This window comes from Gastrolobium bilobum, unplaced genomic scaffold (genome assembly GCF_033153095.1).
Source record: "Gastrolobium bilobum isolate Gb01-03AN ecotype WA unplaced genomic scaffold, APGP_CSIRO_Gbil_v1 utg51140, whole genome shotgun sequence".
Taxonomy (NCBI): Eukaryota; Viridiplantae; Streptophyta; class Magnoliopsida; order Fabales; family Fabaceae; genus Gastrolobium; species Gastrolobium bilobum.
In genome coordinates, this window is record NW_026896706.1 from 98014 (window position 1) to 116109 (window position 18096).

Here is an 18096-nt window from a genome sequence, read left to right on the forward strand (position 1 = left end):
CTTCCTTACATCTCCAAAATGCTCTTTATGTTCCCAAACTCTCCACTAATCTTCTTTCTATCCATAAAATTACCAAAGTTTTGAATTGTATTGTAACTTTCTTCCCTACTCACTATGTTTTTCAGGATCTCGTCACAGGGAAGACGATTGGGGGTGCTAAGGAGCAAGGATCACGCCTTATTGACTCAGTCTCAGTTTACTGCTGACTCTTTGATTTGGCTCCATCATAAACGCTTGTGGCATCCTCCATTTTGTTTGCTTAAGTCTTTATTTCCCATCATTATATTTGTCTAAGCATGTTGAGTCTTTTCATTGTGATGTTTGTGAGTTTTCTAAACACCATTGTGTCTCTTTTCCTTCTAGTACCATTAAAAGTGTTGAGCCTTTTGATCTTGTTCATTCTGATATTTGGGGTCCTTCTAAAGTTTCTCATGCTTATGGTAATAAATTGTTTATTTCTTTCATTGATGATTGCACTCGTTTAACCTGGGTTTATTTAATGCATGAAAAATATGAGGTACCACAATTATTCTTTCGATTTTATAAAATGATTTTATAATCAACCGCTTGCCCTCTTGAGTCCTTGATAATGTAAGTCCTATTCATTCAATGACTTTATTCTTTCCCTTTGTTCCCTCTATGCAGAGTCTTCAGCCATAAATGTTTAGGTGTGTTGTCTTTGTCCACGTTCATAAACATCATTGTATAAGTTGGATCTTAGGGCTCTCAAATGTATCTTCCTTGGTCATGCACCTAATAAGAATGGCTAGAAATGTTATCATCTTGCTAGTCGAAAATCCTTTGTCTCAATGGATGTCATATTTCATGAATTTGAATCTTTTTTCCCAAGTCCTCATCTTTAGGGGGAGAGAAATTCTTCTGTACATTCATCACTTTCTTTCTTTAAGTCTGGACTTTCCATTTCTTCTCCTACACCTCTTCCTTTTTGTTTCTGATTCTTCTGTGTCTGGCCCATCCAATACACCGAAAATACGGAGGATTATGACACTTGAGTTGGTATATCACGGGAGAAAGCAGCTGACATTGCTTCACCAGCAACCTCAATCGTCTGAACTACTGATAAGTCCTGAATCTCTTGTTTCTGACCCTAATATTATCACTTCTTCTGTTTCTGAACCTAATATTGTTTCCTATAATGATTTTCCTATTGCTTCTGATAGCTTACCCATTACCTCTGATGACTTATCTATTGCTCTAAGAAAAGGGAAAAGATCTTGTATTCATAAATCTTGTCATTCTTTTCCATCTTGTACCCAACACCCTATCTCTCATTTTGTCCTTTCTAGTAACCTTTATGTGCAGCACAAAAGCTTTATTTCAGCACTAGATTCTATCTCAATTCCAAAATCAGTACATGAAGTTTTAAAAGATGAGAATTGGGCTTGAGCCATGCAAGATGAAATGAATGCCTTGGAGAAAAATAAAACATGAGAGGTTGTTGATAAACTTGATGGAAAGAAAGAAGTAGGGTGCATATGGGTTTATGCCTTGAAATATAATTCTGATGGTACTCTCAGACCTATGGTATTGATTATGAAGAAACTTTTGCCCTAGTTGCAAAGATTAATACTGTGAGAGCTTTGTTGTCCCTTGTTGCCCATTACAACTAGGATATGAATCAATTTGATGTGAAGAATGTTTTCCTTAATGGTGAGTTAGAAGAAGAATTCTACATGAAAATCCCACCTGGCTTTGACTTTATGGACGGAGAAAATAAAGTTTGCAGGTTAAAAAAGGCATAAGAGCCCGTTTGTTTGGGCTTCTAAAAAAAGTAACTTTTATCTCTTCTTTATTTTAGAAGTGCTTTTTATAAAAGTTAGAGCTATTTATACTTTTATAAAAATATTTAGTTTTTGAAAAAAATATTTGGCTTTTGACTTTTGCTTTTCTTAGAAGTTAAAATTTTTAGCTTCTAGAAAAAGTAGATTTTTGGCTTTTTTTGTGACTTCTGTTTTTTTTAAAAGCAGACATCCAAATGAACTAAAATCGAGAAGTGCTTTTTTCTTGAAAAAAGCAGCTTTTGAAAAAAAAAGCTCATCCAAACGGACCCTTATATGGATTGAAACAATCTTCTCGTGCCTGGTTTGAGAGATTTACTAAGGTTATGATGGCCTTAGTGAGTAAAATTAAGTATAAAGCCTACTTATATAAATTAGGGTCACTATTGAGGTAAAAGTGCAGTCAGTAAAATTATGGGATAAAAATGGATGTAGGAAAAAGTACCAAAATATAAAAGTAAAATTAGAAATGATTCTAGAAAAATATTTCATACCATTGGTTAAAAATTGGTGGTGAATAGAGTTGAATAGATAGATGAGTTTATATCCAGTGGAAATAACTTAACCTATGTTAAGTTGAAATAACAAGAGCCAAGCCTTATTCTTCTTCTTCACCTGCGGCGGAAACAGAGAGGGAAAGGGAGGGAGAAACCATTCTGGAGAGCAAAACCCTAGCCACTCCATTTCTTAACCAAATCCAACAACTCCAAAGCCAAAACTACTTAGAATCTTTCCCTCATTGTGAATCCAAGCTTGGTTGGGATGGGAAGCTTTGTGGAGAGAGATATCTCCTTTCCAAGAATTTGACCCACTTGGTGATTGGAGGAGTTTGAGGGCATTCCTTCCATGTGAGCTTAGGAGATCAAAATTCCTTGGTTATGTGACCTTTTATGGTAAATTTTCACTCTTCAAATCTAGTTTTCATGGATATTTCATGAGGTTGAAGATGATGAATAGTGTCCTTGTCGGTGGTATGAGTTTGAGTTTGATTTAAGCTTAACCCCTTTGTAAAAGTTGTTAAAAATAATCAATAAACGGTAGAAATGAGTTTAGATAGTCATTTGGTTATTGTTCAATATATGGAAGAATTCATGCTTGGGCTTATGGATGTTCTAGCATTTTGAGAAATTAGTGAGTTGGATGATTGATTGATTGTGTCCCTTGTGTTGCTAAGATTGAGGCAAGTGGACCAACTTTGAGTGACCACCCATTGGAGCAAGCTATGGAGCTTGATTAACTCATTTGGATAGGTAAGTTCATGCCAAGTTGTGGTGTGGAATTGTTATTTTGTTGATGAATATGTTGATATTCATTAACTTGTATTGATTGATTGTGTGACACATTAGTGTAGGTGTGTATTTTGAAAAGTTGTAGCTTGAATTCGAAGTTCGATTGGTTGCAAAGTTGTTGGTGAACAAAGGTTGAATTGGAGCATTGAGGTAAGCCTTCGGACCTTAGGTGTAAATTCCTTTATTGTTCGACCAAGCCCTGAATGGGCAGTGGTTGTTGATAGTGTATGTAAATGCAATAAAGTAGTTTAATGCTTTGTTATACGTATGCGTATGCTTTCGGTGTGACATATGATAGTGTTTCCCTATGTTTGTATGTTGCATGACGATGCATAAATCATACTTGGTAGATTCTTTGATCAGTAGGACTATTTGCATCTGAGTATCCTTAGGACAACAATAGCTTGAGGGATCTCTCTTGGAGATGTTTTACACACTGCATGGATATGTATTTACTGCATTATTTACTGTTATTGCTATTATACTATGAAGTGAACTATGGGGTGAAGAGATGCTCTAAGGACCCCTGGTTTACTGAGATGTATTCATATATCTCACCCCGTGTTGTGGGGACCCCTTTCAGGTACAGATGCTGCAGGAGCCTCTAGTGGCAAGTGGTCGTATTTGGACTAGATGGTCATATGTTGATAACCTGTCATTTTGAATTGCATCACATCTAGGATAGTAGATGTATATGTCATTTACATTGCCACGTGTATCTGTATATTTTGAGGACACATGATGTATTTTAGGAGACTTAGTGCCTGATCATTGTGGTGGTGAATGCCTTGTTGTATATGGCTAATAGCTTTGATCATGTTCCTTTTGTAACTAAGTTCTTTGGCATGTTGTTATCAAAAAAAAAAAAAAGGTTCTTTGGCATGTATATGAAATTTGAAAGAACATTGATGTAATTGAGACTTTGATGTATTGATGAATATATAGTTGTGTTATTATTTTGAATTGCATGATGAATTGGTAAAGTGTTTATGGGATGTAGGTGCCACATGGTGTGTGACCATGGTGGGCCTTTCCTGGTCAATTAGGTGTTATAACTCTTGAAGAATGAAAGGGAATGAAATTTCTCCAAGAAACTCACCAAAAACAGGGGAGACCAAGTCTGCCCCAGGTGTAGGGCGCTCAAGCGCTGATTTGGACGCTCAAGCGCGCTATATGCGTGAAATAAAGTGAAATTCTCTGCCTCTGGCCGCTTAAACACCTAGTGCGCACCCAAGCGTGTTGAAAAACCTGAAGATGGTAAAATTCTATGCCTTTGGGCGCTCGAGCGTGCATCCCGAAAACAGCATGAACATAGTGTAGTAAAATGAACATAACTCGAACTACAGATCTCCGATTTGAGAGCGGTTTGAACACACACGAAGATAACGGAGAGATCTATAACATAGTGTAAGATGAGAACTATAAAAGAATTATAGAAATTCTAATTTAATAAAAAGAGAAGAGAGTTTTGTATTGAACTTGAACAAAATAAGAATATGATGTTGAGCTTAGTTTTGATTATTCCGCAATGTATTAAGGTTATGGTCACACAATTGGCTATTTTAAACTCGGTGCTTTTAAAAAGAAAATGAAAAATTTATCCGGGTTTTAATTGAACCAATGTGATTGTAACTGCGCTTAATATCATAAAGCAATGATAACAATCCGGTTCTAGAACGGGGTGTTACAATAAACATAGTGAAGAAGATCACACATTGTTCTTCAAGCACTCCCAAGATGGGAAGCTAACTGTGCGCCTTCTATATGTTAATGATATTATTATAACATGTGATGATATTGCAGAGAAACATTTTCTACAAGCATGGCAAGCTTCTGAGTTGAAATTAAAGATATTGGGAGATTGAAATATTTCCTAGGGATAGAGGTAGCTCATTCAAAGGAAGACATTTTCATTAGCCAGAGAAAATATGTCCTTGATCTTTCTAAAGAAGAGGAAAAATTTGGGTGTAAACCCTCAAGTACTTCTATTGAGCAAAATCACAAAATGAGTTATGAAGAGGAGAGTCCTCCAGTTAATAAAGGACAAAATCAGCGGTTAGTTGGGAGACTAATATATTTGGCTATTACTAGATCAGTCCTTGCTTATGTTGTCAGTATTATAAGTCAGTTCATGCATAATCCAAAAGAAAGACACATGCAGGCAGTGGAGAGAATTTTTCAGTATCTTAAAGCCACTCCTGGTAACGGATTGTTGTTCCAGCATGCTGGAAATCTCTCTTTAGAAGTTTATACTGATGCTGATTATGCTGAATTCGTGACTGACCGTCGATCTACCACTGGTTACTGTATGTTTTTTTGTGGTAACCTAATGACATGGAGGAGTAAGAAGCAGGACGTGGTTGCCAGATCGAACGCAGAGGCTGAATTTCAAGCTATGGCTCAAGGCATTTATGAATTATTGTAACACCCCGTGTATACCCGGTTTGTTGACATGTCATCGTATTAAGTCATGCTTAATTAAAAATGCGGAATATCTTTTTCTTTTCAATTATGACGTCAATAATCTTAGCCAAGTTGATTACTTAATCAATTTTCATAAAATATCGCCTGTATGTAATTGCAAGGATAACTAACTGAAATACCTCAATATAATTTATCATCAAAATGTCTCTAGTCACGGAACTACAACACGTAGACCAGACAACCCTGATAGTTTATACAACTCAAGCTACAAAGTACTAACATCAATGTGACATGGACAAACCCCATGCTCACCAAATAAGGCAACAAGGCCCACAAAAGTCTCAACAACAGCAACATAATAATAACAAGCTAAAAGCATAACATCAGCAGATTTAATCCAGCATCCAAACATGTCAGCATATAACACCAATATCAGCTAAGCTCCGGCCTCCTGCCACTAGAGGCATCAGCCCCCAAGTTACCTGAACCTGAAATAAGCGTCCCCAAACGTGGGGTGAGATCTCTAAACAAGAAATCTCAGTAAGACAAGGGGTTCTCAAGGATCGTTCACCCCAAGCTCACTTACATGTGCAATATAAGTTCAAAATCATTTAACAGTATAAGTTCTAAAACTATGCAGTGCAACTGATATTCATGCTATGTGTGTTTTAACTATTCTACTGGCCAGAGAAATGCAAGACGTACGTCTACAACCCCACAATAAGTAAAAGGAACACCACTTGCACCTCACCCACAGCCTCACCATCTTATATGTCCCCACATACTCAGGCTTACTGTATAGGTGGAACACCACATGCATATCATAAAGGCACTCGCATATAACAGCTGAATAGCATTTCAACAAATCAGTATATCATGAAAACAACATCATGCATATAACCATCCCCCCATGGGACATAGTGGAACCAACAATGGCTAAACCGAGGACACGAAAGCTTACCTTGCAAGCTAACTATCCAATGCCAAGAGTCCACACAAGCTCAAAGTCTAAAAATAGCAGAATCACAATCTATTATGGACCAATTAACATATCGATATTCAACTCTACACTCATACAATATAAAGACAACGCCTTTCCATACGTTCCATGTCTTTAGGCTTCTCACAAAGCCACAAGCCCTTAATCACTTAGATTCTGACTTACATTACTTATTACTGAAGTCCCACTTCCTCAACCTAGGGTCCACAAACCCGCAACTCAGTTCTGTATGAACAATATAACTACTGTACTTCGAAAACCCAGAATATCCGGATATTCGTCGGGGGCATATCTGGATATCAATATCCGGATATCACATAACCCAATATCCGGATATTTCGCGATAGAATGCAGTTTCTGCATTTCGCTAGATATCACTCCAAAGGTTCATCTTTTAACCATTAAAACGTTAAAGCATGCATTTTTACTCTGTTCAAGGTTCGTATACAGATTACATACTTTTTTAACTCATTAACATGCCAAGAATTCACCTTTACACCAAGAAAACTCATGATCAAGGTTGGTGACACTTACCCAAGCTCAAAACAGGAATGAATAATGCTCTTGGAGCTCACTTGAAGCTCCCAAAGTTCAGCACACACAAGGACACGAAAATAGTGATCAAATGTTGGTTCTTTGTACATAAGATGACTATCTTGGAGCTTAAAGTGCCAACGCAAGAGCTCAAAACACTCAACCAGAAAGTCCAGCACCCAAAACTCCAACAAAACAGACACCAACCCAGAAACAAAGCCTTCCACACACTCCCAAAGGTATCCCTCACTGACACAAGGTGTTTAGGAGAAGATTAAATGGAAGAAATGACCTCTAGGCTCACACCAAGAAGAAGAGAAAGCAATGAAACAATGTAAGAGTGATGGTCAGCCTCCCATCCACGTAGAGCAACAAAAGAATGCCTAAGGTTTTGTGCAAAAGTCATATATATAGTCAGTTTAAACTTAATCACACTGTATTATCATTAATTGATACGCTTAGCATTTTAATCCCAAACTTAGGATTCTGAACCTACTCAATTTTACAAGATTTGTCATATTTTTATTTTATTTTCCGCAGCACCTTTCCGTTACGCGTTTTTCCATAACCAGTATCAGTTCTGGCATCAGTTCTCTTATTTTAACTTGAAACTCGTTTTACAAGTCCTATATAATATTCTAGGAATATTCATGCACTTATTATAATTTTCCGGGATACGTCATCAGTACGCATTTATACCGAGTAACAGAACCGGTATCTGAACTTTTCGTCAGAAAAACGACTTTCAGCTTTAATAAAACTTACCATAATTATTTAAGCTTCATAATAATTATTAGGGTCAATTATGGAATATTTTTCTAATTTCTCATAATTAATTAATTAACTTCCTTAATTAACAGTGCAGGTTCTTACATTCACCCCACCTTTTTAGGATTTTGACCTCAAAATCAGAATATAACTGTCTCGAAAGTCGGGATACTGCCGGAGAAGCTCTTCCTCTCGCTCCCAAGTACACTCCTCAGGAGTGCTTCCCGTCCACTGCACCTTGACCATCAGAATGATCTTGCTCCTTAGCTGCTTCTCGTCATGATCGAGAATCTTGAGTAGTCCCACGGGAGTATTTAAGTTCTCCTGAACCTCCACATGATCTGGTTGCCCCACGTGCGAAGGATTCGCTATGTACCTCCGAAGCTGAGACATGTGAAACACGTCGTGGATATTGGCCAAGTTCGGAGGCAAGGCAAGCCGGTAGGCAACAGGTCCTACTCTACAAAGGATCTGGTATGGCCCAATGAATCACGGGTTCAGCTTCCTCACTCCGAGGGCCCGACCAACACCGGTGACAGGTGAAAGTCTCACAAACACGTGCTCACCCTCACTGAACTCCAATGGACGATGCTTGACATCGTAGTAACTCTTCTGGCGATTCTGCGCCTGCTTCAGTTTTTCCCTGATCATCTGGATCTGTAGGGTGGTATCTTGGACGAAGTCCAAGCCAAACAACTCATGATCTCCAACCTCAGACCAGCAGGTAGGAGTACGACACCTCATACCACACAACGCCTCATAGGGTGCCATGCCCAGGCTAGCATGGAAACTGTTGTTATACGAAAACTCCACCAATGGCAGGTACCTATCCCATGCTGAGCTCTGCTCCAAAGCGCAAGCCCTCAACATGTCCTCCAAGGTCTGGATGGTCCTCTCAGTCTGTCCGTCAGTCTAAGGGTGATAGGTGGTACTCAATCTCAACTGCGTACCGAAAGCTCCCTGGAGCGCCTCTCAGAACCGAGATGTGAACTTCGGGTCCCTATCACTGATGATACTCTCAGGCACCCTATGAAGGCTCACGATCTCGCGAACATAAAGCTTGGCCAACTGCTCTATAGTGAAGCTCACCTTTACTGGAAGAAAATGGGCAGACTTCGTCAGTCTGTCCACAATGACCCAGATAGAGTCGCAGCCAACCTGAGTCTTCGGCAGACCCACCACGAAGTCCATGGAAATGCTCTCCCATTTCCATTCCGGAATCTCAAGAGGTTGAAGCTTACCAGACGACCTCTGGTGTTCTATGTTCACTTTCTGGCAAATCAAACACTTGGACACATACACAGCTATGTCCTTCTTTATTCCTGGCCACCAGAAATTCCTCTTCAAGTCTTGATACATCTTTGTAGAATCAGGATGGACCGTAAACTGGCCCTTATGGGCCTCTTCCATAACCTCTTCGGTCAAAGGACCTCGAGGAACCACAATCCTCTTCTGAAACAACAGAAGTCCATCCTCATTCTAAGACACACCGTCTTGGTTCTTCACGTAGTCCAGGCACTCTCGCTGCACTTGCGCATCTTGGATCTTCTCCATAAGCTCATTCTTGACTCTCACAGTCTCCATCTTGAGAAGTGCGCCCATAAACAAGGAAGTCACCTTCAGATCTCGAAACTTCTCTAAGATATCGAAGTCACCCATCGTTAAACTGGATAAACTCACGGATTTCTGTCTCAGAGCATCGGCTACCACATTGGCCTTGCCAGGATGGTACTTCAACTCGAAGTCGTAGTCCTTCAGAAATTTCATCCATCTCCTTTGCCTCATGTTCAGCTCCTTCTGATCAAACAAGTACTTCAAGCTCTTGTGGTCACTGAACACAGCAAACTGCATACCAAACAGATAATACCTCCAAATCTTGAAAGCAAACACAATCGCAGCCAACTCAAAATCATGAGTCGGGTAGTTCTCCTCATGAGGCTTCAACTACCTTGAAGCATAAGCAACAACTCTGCCGGTCTGCATCAAAACACAACCCAGCCCCTTTCCCGAAGCATCACAGTAAAGCTCAAACTGCTCCTCAGGATCAGGAAGGATCAACACAGGTGCGGTAGTTAATCTCTCCTTCAACTCCTGAAAGCATACCTCACACTCGTGAGTCCACACAAACGGAGTCTCCTTCCGGGTAAGGCGAGTCAATGGTAGGACCATCGTGGAGAATCCCTTAATGAACCTCCGGTAGTAACCTGCCAAACCCAAGAAACTCCAAACTTCCATAACCGTCTTGGGCCTCTCCCAATCTAGCACGGCCTCGATCTTGTTGGGATCCACTGCAACTCCTTCAGCTGAAATCACATGCCCAAGAAACTTGACTGATTTGAGCCAGAACTCACACTTTGAAGGCTTAGCATAAAGCTTTTTCTCCTTCAACACTTGCAGAACAATCCTCAGATGCTCCTCCTCAGTCTTGGAGTAAATCACAATATCGTCAATGAAGACGATCACAAACTTATCCAGGTACGCTGGAAAATCCTGTTCATGTAATCCATGAACACAGCAGGTGCATTTGTGAGTCCAAAAGGAATCACCAAATACTCAAAGTGACCGTATCTCAAACGAAACGCGGTCTTAGGGACATCCTCTGGCTTCACCCAAATCTGATGGTATCCGGACCGGAGATCAATCTTTGAATACACGCAAGCACCCCTGAGCTAATCCAGTAAATCATTAATACGCGCAAGGGGATACTTGTTCTTGATTGTCACCTTGTTCAGCTGCCTGTAGTCGGTGCACAATCGCATCGTCCTATCTTTCTTCTTCACAAAGATGACCGGTGCTCCCCACGGAGACACACTCGGTCGAATGAAATCTTTCGCCGAAAGATCCTCAATGTGCTTCTTTAGCTCTGCCAACTCCGGCGGCGACATCCGATATGGAGCTAATGAAATAGGCCCCACACCAGGCAACAAATCAATGGAGAACTCTATCTCCCTCTGTGGAGGAAACTCAGGAATCTTCTCCGAAAACATACCGAGGAATTCCCTCACCACAGGAATACCAGTGATATCCTCTTGTATCCCACTCACCAAACCTCCCAACATGACATAACCATATGCCCCTGCTCTCAAGGCTCTCCTAGCCTGCAGCAATGAAATGCACGGTGAGGAACTGGCTGTGGAGTCACACAGAGACATCACCACGCGCTTGGCACAACAGTCAATGAATGCACAGTTCTTGGACAACTAATCCATGGCCAGAATAATCTCCAAGTTGGCCATCGATAATCCTATCAGATCTACCGAGAACTCACGGTCGTCCCACTGAAACGCTACATCGCGATGAACAGTGGAGGTCACACATTTTTCTTCGGTGGCGGTAGTCACCCGCAACGGTGGAGAAAGCACAACACTGGGCAACTCAAGCCCCAAAGCAATCGAGGTTGCAACAAAAGAATGCGTAGCCCTGGAATCAAACAATACACCAACTGATGAATCACCAATAGACACAGTACCTCTGACAAGGTTCAGAGCTCTATCCGACTGCTGGCGATCCAACGTGTACACACGTCCAGTAGCAGGTGGCACTGTAGGTGCCGCTGGTGGTGGAAGGGGAACCATCTGCAATGGAGCTTCCTGAACTGCTGCAGCTCTCGCCGTCGACGACGAACAATCTCTAGAGTAGTGGCCCTTCTTGCCACACTGGAATCATATCAACTGGCCTGAAGAACATGGCCCAACACGAGTCTTCCCACATCCCGAACATCTGGGAGCAGGAGGTCTCGCTGTACTCCCCTGAGCGGAAGTCCTCTTAAACTGATCAGGCGCCTACCTAGCCGCAAACTGCTTCCTTTTGCCTTTGCTCCCAAACTTCCTGTCCCTCCAGGAAGTGGAACTACTAGTTCCCTTCGTCTCAACAATCTTGGCCCTCTTAGCCTTACTCGAATTGCAAAAGTCCTCGATGTCCCGACACTGCTGCACCAGTGTCCCGAAGTCTCTCAAAGCAGAAGCAGCGAGGTAACCAGCATTATCCTCATTAAGTCCCCTGCGGAACTTAGCAGCCAAGAAGATCGGAGTAGGCCTCTCCATCCGAAAGTGAGCAAACTTAACCAGCTCATTGAACTTGGCCAGGTACTCGTCAACAGACAACGAGCCCTGCACCAACTTGTCGAATTCCCCATGCTTCCTCTCCTGAGCATCATATGGGAAGTATCGACCCAGAGAGAAATCCTCAAAGAATGGCCATGTCATGACATGACCTTGCATCTCAAAAGCATGAGAGGTGTTCATCCACCACTCATGGGCATCGCCCTCCAGCATATACGTCGCAAACATCAGCTTCTGCGGGTCAGTACACTGCATAACCCGGAAGATCTTGTCCAACGCATGTAGCCATCTCGCCGCAGCAATAGGATCATACGACCCATCAAAGGAAGGTGGCTTATGCTTGCGAAAAGCATTCAGCCGATGATCAATAGCATCACGATTTGCAGCAGGCTCCAAGTAGGGTTCCATCACCCCAGTAAGAGGAGTGGCACCCTCAACGTGACTCAGGCTCTCATCCTGAAGGCTAGGTGGAGGTGGAGGTGGCAGTGACGGTGGAGGTGGCGGCGGAGGGAACTGACCAACAGCAGGACTAGCCCTCATCTCCTCCAACATGACCCTCATCATAGCCATGTTCGTCAGGCAGTTCGCCTCCAATACATCCTCAGTGGCTTTCTTGTTCGCCTTTCTGACGACGTCCAGCATAGCCTGGTTTTCCATTCTCATGGCCTCCTGGTCGGCTAGTCGAGCCGCCTGCATATCAGCCAATGCAGCCAGGACAGGATCAGGTTGATCCCTGCTAGTGTCTTGGTTCCTCCGAGGTAGTACCATGACTCTGCACAAGTTACACAAAGAGTGAGTTGATCAGGCCCACGCAATGTGGTCACATATGCATCATCATAGCAAAACCCAATAGAGAGAACACACAAACACGACTCACAACAAAGCATCCTAAGTTATTGCAAGACATACATGCTTTTCCCTAGAAAGTGCTCTGATACCATAAAATGTAACCCCCATGTATACCCGATTTGTTGACATGTCATCGTATTAAGCCATGCTTAATTAAAAATGCAGAATATCTTTTTCTTTTCAATTATGATGTCATTAATCTTAGCCAAGTTGATTACTTAATCAATTTTCATAAAATATCGCCTGTATGTAATTGTAAGGATAACTAACTGAAATACCTCAATATAATTTATCATCAAAATGACTTTAGTCACAGAACTACAACACGTAGATCGGACAACCCTGATAGTTTATACAACTCAAGCTACAAAGTACTAACATCAATGTGGCATGGACAAACCCCATGCTCACCAAATAAGACAACAAGGCCCACAAAAGTTTCAACAACAGCAACATAATAATAACAAGCTAAAAGCGTAACATCAGCAGATATAAACCAGCATCCAAACATGTCAGCATATAACATCAATATCAGCTAAGCTCCGGCCTCCTGCCACTAGAGGCATCAGCCCCCAAGTTAACTGAACCTGAAATAAGCATCCCCAAACGTGGGGTGAGATCTCTAAACAAGAAATCTCAATAAGACAAGGGGTCCTCAAGGATCGTTCACCCCAAGCTCACTTATATGTGCAATATAAGTTCAAAATCATTTAACAGTATAAGTTCCAAAATTATGCAGTGCAACTGATATTCATGCCATGTGTGTTTTAACTATTCTACTGGCCAGAGAAATGCAAGACGTATGTCTACAACCCCACAATAAGTAAAAGGAACACCGCTTGCACCTCACCCACAACCTCACCATCTTGTATGTCCCCACATACTCAGGCTTACCGTATAGGTGGAACACCACATGCATATCATAAAGACACTCGCATATAACAGCTCAATAGCATTTCAACAAATCAGTATATCATGAAAATAACATCATGCATATAACCATCCCCCCATGGGACATGGTGGAACCAACAATGGCTAAACCGAGGACACGAAAGCTTGCCTTGCAAGCTAACTATCCATTGCCAAGAGTCTACACAAGCTCAAAGATCAAACACAACAGAATCACAATCTGTTATGGACCAATTAACATATCAATATTCAACTCTACACTCATACAATATAAAGACAACGCTTTTCCATACATTCCATGTCTTTAGGCTTCTCACAAAGCCATAAGCCCTTAATCACTTAGATTCTGACTTACATTACTTATTACAGAAGTCCCACTTCCTCAATCTAGGATCCACAAACCCACAACTCAGTTCTCTATGAACAGTATAGCTACTGTTCTTTGAAAATCCAGAATATCCGGATATTCGTCGGGGGCATATCCGGATATCGCAGAACCCCATATCTGCATATCAATATCCAGATATCACATAACTCAATATCCGGATATTTCGTGACAGAATGCTATTTCTGCATTTCGCGAGATATCACTCCAAAGGTTCATCTTTTAACCCATTAAAATGTTAAAGGATGAATTTTTACTCTGTTCAAGGTCCATATACAGATTACATACTTTTTTAACTCATTAACATGCCAAGAATTCATCTTTACACCAAGAAAACTCATGATCAAGGTTGGTGACACTTACCCAAGCTCAAAACAGGAATGAATGATGCTCTTGGAGCACACTTGAAGCTCCCAAAGTTCAGCACACACAAGGACACGAAAATGGTGATCAAAGGTTGGTTCTTTGTACACAAGATGACTCTCTTGGAGCTCAAAGTGCCAACACAAGAGCTCACAACACTCAACCAGAAAGTCCAGCACCCAAAACTCCAACAAAACAGACACCAACCCAGAAACAAAGCCTTCCACACACTCCCAAAGGTATCCCTCACTCACACAAGGTGTTTAGGAGAAGATTAAATGGAAGAAATGACCTCTAGGATTACACCAAGAAGAAGAGAAAGCAATGAAACAGTGTGAGAGTGCTGGTCAGCCTCCCATCCACGTAGAGCAACAGAAGAATGCCTAGGGTTTTGTGCAAAAGTCATATATATAGCCGGTTTAAACTTAATCGCACTCTATTATCATTAAATGCTACGCTTAGCATTTTAATCCCAAACTTAGGATTCTGAACCTACTCAATTTTACAAGATTTTCATATTTTTATTTTATTTTTCGCAGCACCTTTCCGGTACGCGCTTTTCCATAGCCAGTATCAGTTCTGGCATCAGTTCTCATTATTTTAACTTGAAACTCGTTTTACAAGTCCTATATAATATTCTAGGAATATTCATGCACTTATTATCATTTTCCAGGATACTTCATCGGTACACATTTATACCGAGTAGCAGAACCGGTATCTGAACTTTTCGTCAGAAAAGCGACTTTCAGCTTTAATAAACACTTACCATAATTATTTAAGCTTCTTAATAATTATTAGGGTCAATTATGGAATATTTTCCTAATTTCTCATATTTAATTAATTAACTTCCTTAATTAACGGTGCGGGTTCTTACAATTATTGTGGTTGAGAATTATACTTGGTGGTCTTAAAATAAGATATGAATGACCTATGAAGCAGTTTTGTGATAATAATTCCGTCATTTGTATAGCTCATAATCCTGCAAAGAGTCAATTCAACCCAAAAGCTTAAGCTGGTGGGTTAGGGCTTTTTAATGGTTTATATTACTCTCTAATACGCCCCCTTACACGAGAGCTCATTGGCCTTAAAGGGTGGACAATGCACATGCCCACCTACCTGTGCTAATAAATTCCACAAGATCAGAAAGTGAGTGCGGTAAAGACCGAACCTGGGACACGAGACTCTGATACCATGGAAAGAATTAATTCAACTCAAAAGCTTAAGCTGGTGGGTGATGACTTTTTAATGGTTTATATTATTCTCTAACACTTTATTTCTAGCATCATTGTGCACAACACACCACATCTTGGCTATCATCGTATTATACAGGTGCACAATGATTTATGTACCCATACAGTATCTTTCTCATAGATATCCGAGAGCATATTGATCCTACATACAATTAACACCCTTTGGGTGTACATTCACGTTTCACCTGAACCGAACAATTTCCTTGAATTTTTATTTTACCGAAAGCTTGGATATTGTTAAGGTGCCTCAAACACCCATGAAGTTTGATCAATAATGGAAAAAATGTTTGAGCAACTTGCAATTTGAATGTAACTCATAAGTGGTGGTGACCAAATCAAGATAAATAAAGTTTTCAATCTGTTTAGCCTTTACTCTTTGTATCTAACACTTTAATTGCTTCTATGATATTTAATAAATGCTAATATAGATTACTTGACTGTGATAAATTGCATATATATAATAAATTGATTCAATTTAATTATAAAGTTTTCATGTAGCAAAATTTGCATAAAATCGTAATTTAAAATTAAGAATGGGCGTTTTATGAAAAATTCCCATACTCAATTCACCTCTTCTTTTGTATAAAAGTCAAATTCTCAATAAAATATACACAAATACGTGTTTTTGCTCCTAATTTTGGTTTGATTCATATTTGTTCCGATTAGTCTCATTATAGACAAGGTTAATTAAAGTTCAAAACTTTCATTAATTTTTTTTTGGTAAATAAACTTTCGTTAATCTATTTATACCACCTCTTTGTAAAAGTGAAATGACATAAGTTGTGTGATTTAAAAGGACAAACATTTTTCCCTTATGTTTATTTCTTTGGTACGGTTGGTTTCAATACACGTTCTCTATCTTGTTGCATGTGTGCAGAAACATTAAGGGCTCATTTGGTGGACATGATATGATAAGGGTAGGATATGATATGGGGCTGATAAGAGTAGGATATGATACGAGACTGATAAGCCTATATCATGTCTTGTGTTTGATGAGCACCTGATTAACAATCTGATAAGATTATGTAAAAGGAGAAAGGAGAAAGAAAAAATAAAATATAATACAATAAATACAAATATATTGGGTAGCGTGGAGATATATAGGATAGAGTGAGGATATATTAGGTATCTAATATTGGTATCATATCCTGTTGAATTCTAACTCAGCTCCCCCCATAGGATACGAAATTATGTATTGAATAGGATAAAATGAGACAATATGATAAGCTAATCATATCTTATTGACTCACCAAACAAGAGATAAAAATAGGATATAATAAGTTATCCGATCCTATCTTCTTTATCAGGTGCTTCAAACAAGCCCTTAGAAAAGTTGAAAGTGGAAAGTAAACAATTGAGGAATGGACTTTAAGTTATCATCTTATCTTGAGGCTAAAAGTGGGTTTATCTTTTAACTTGGTATTATACCGTTCATGTTCTTTCTCTCAAGCCCCAAGTTGGTGAAATAATCCGTTGCATTCTCATCCATGTGTGCATTATTAGAATCTCATGTAGACACTAGATTGGCAATTTCAATCACTCTTCTTTAGCCCATCTACATCTTTATTTCCTTCTCTAATAACATCTACAGTGATGTCTGAAATCTTTCTGCAGTGAACATAAAAAGCCCACAAAACTAAAGCATTTTTCAACCTTGTCTTATCTCATGAATATTTCACCTTTAGAAAGGGATAGCAATAGTTTTGGAATGTCTAGAGTGACTAACTATGTCCAATTGTTAAAGTAGCATAATTACCGTACCAAGGAAAAAAAAAGCATATTTACACACAAACAAGGCTCATGATGAAGATGATACAGTTCCAATATATCTGGGATTAATAAATTTTGGAAAAAATATTTATATTTTAAATGAAATAAATTTGTATTGTTTAAAGTGAAATTATTATGTTTTGACGCATGTTTAGTTATTCTTTTTATATTGTCTCACATTCACAAAATCAGAAGGGAAGAGAAAGTGAAAGTATTGTGAAGGAGAAAAACAATCAAAAAATATCAAAACACATAATTTCACTTAAAATGATACATATTTGTATTCTTTAAAATGATAAACACATTTTCGATTTATATTATTTTAATTTGATATTCAACTATATGAGCTTACATAGATTACTAAATTGCAATATTTTATTTGTGTTGTTGCGTTCACAATAAAAAAAGTAGAGCAATTAAATTATTTGAGACTTTTGCAGAGCTTATCCCCACCAGACTGTGTATAATGATGTCGAGAGCAATAAAAAATTATTAATAATGTAACTTACATTTTTAGTCAACGTAAAGAAGTTCCAATTGCTTACAAAAAAAAAAAAAGTACCAATTAAATTGCTATCATTATTAATAATATCAATATTGACGTTACCAAAGTTTCATGTTTAAGCAGATTACAACTAAAGAAGTAACAATGTATCAAAAAAAAGAAAAGTACTAACAATGTCTACTAACGTACG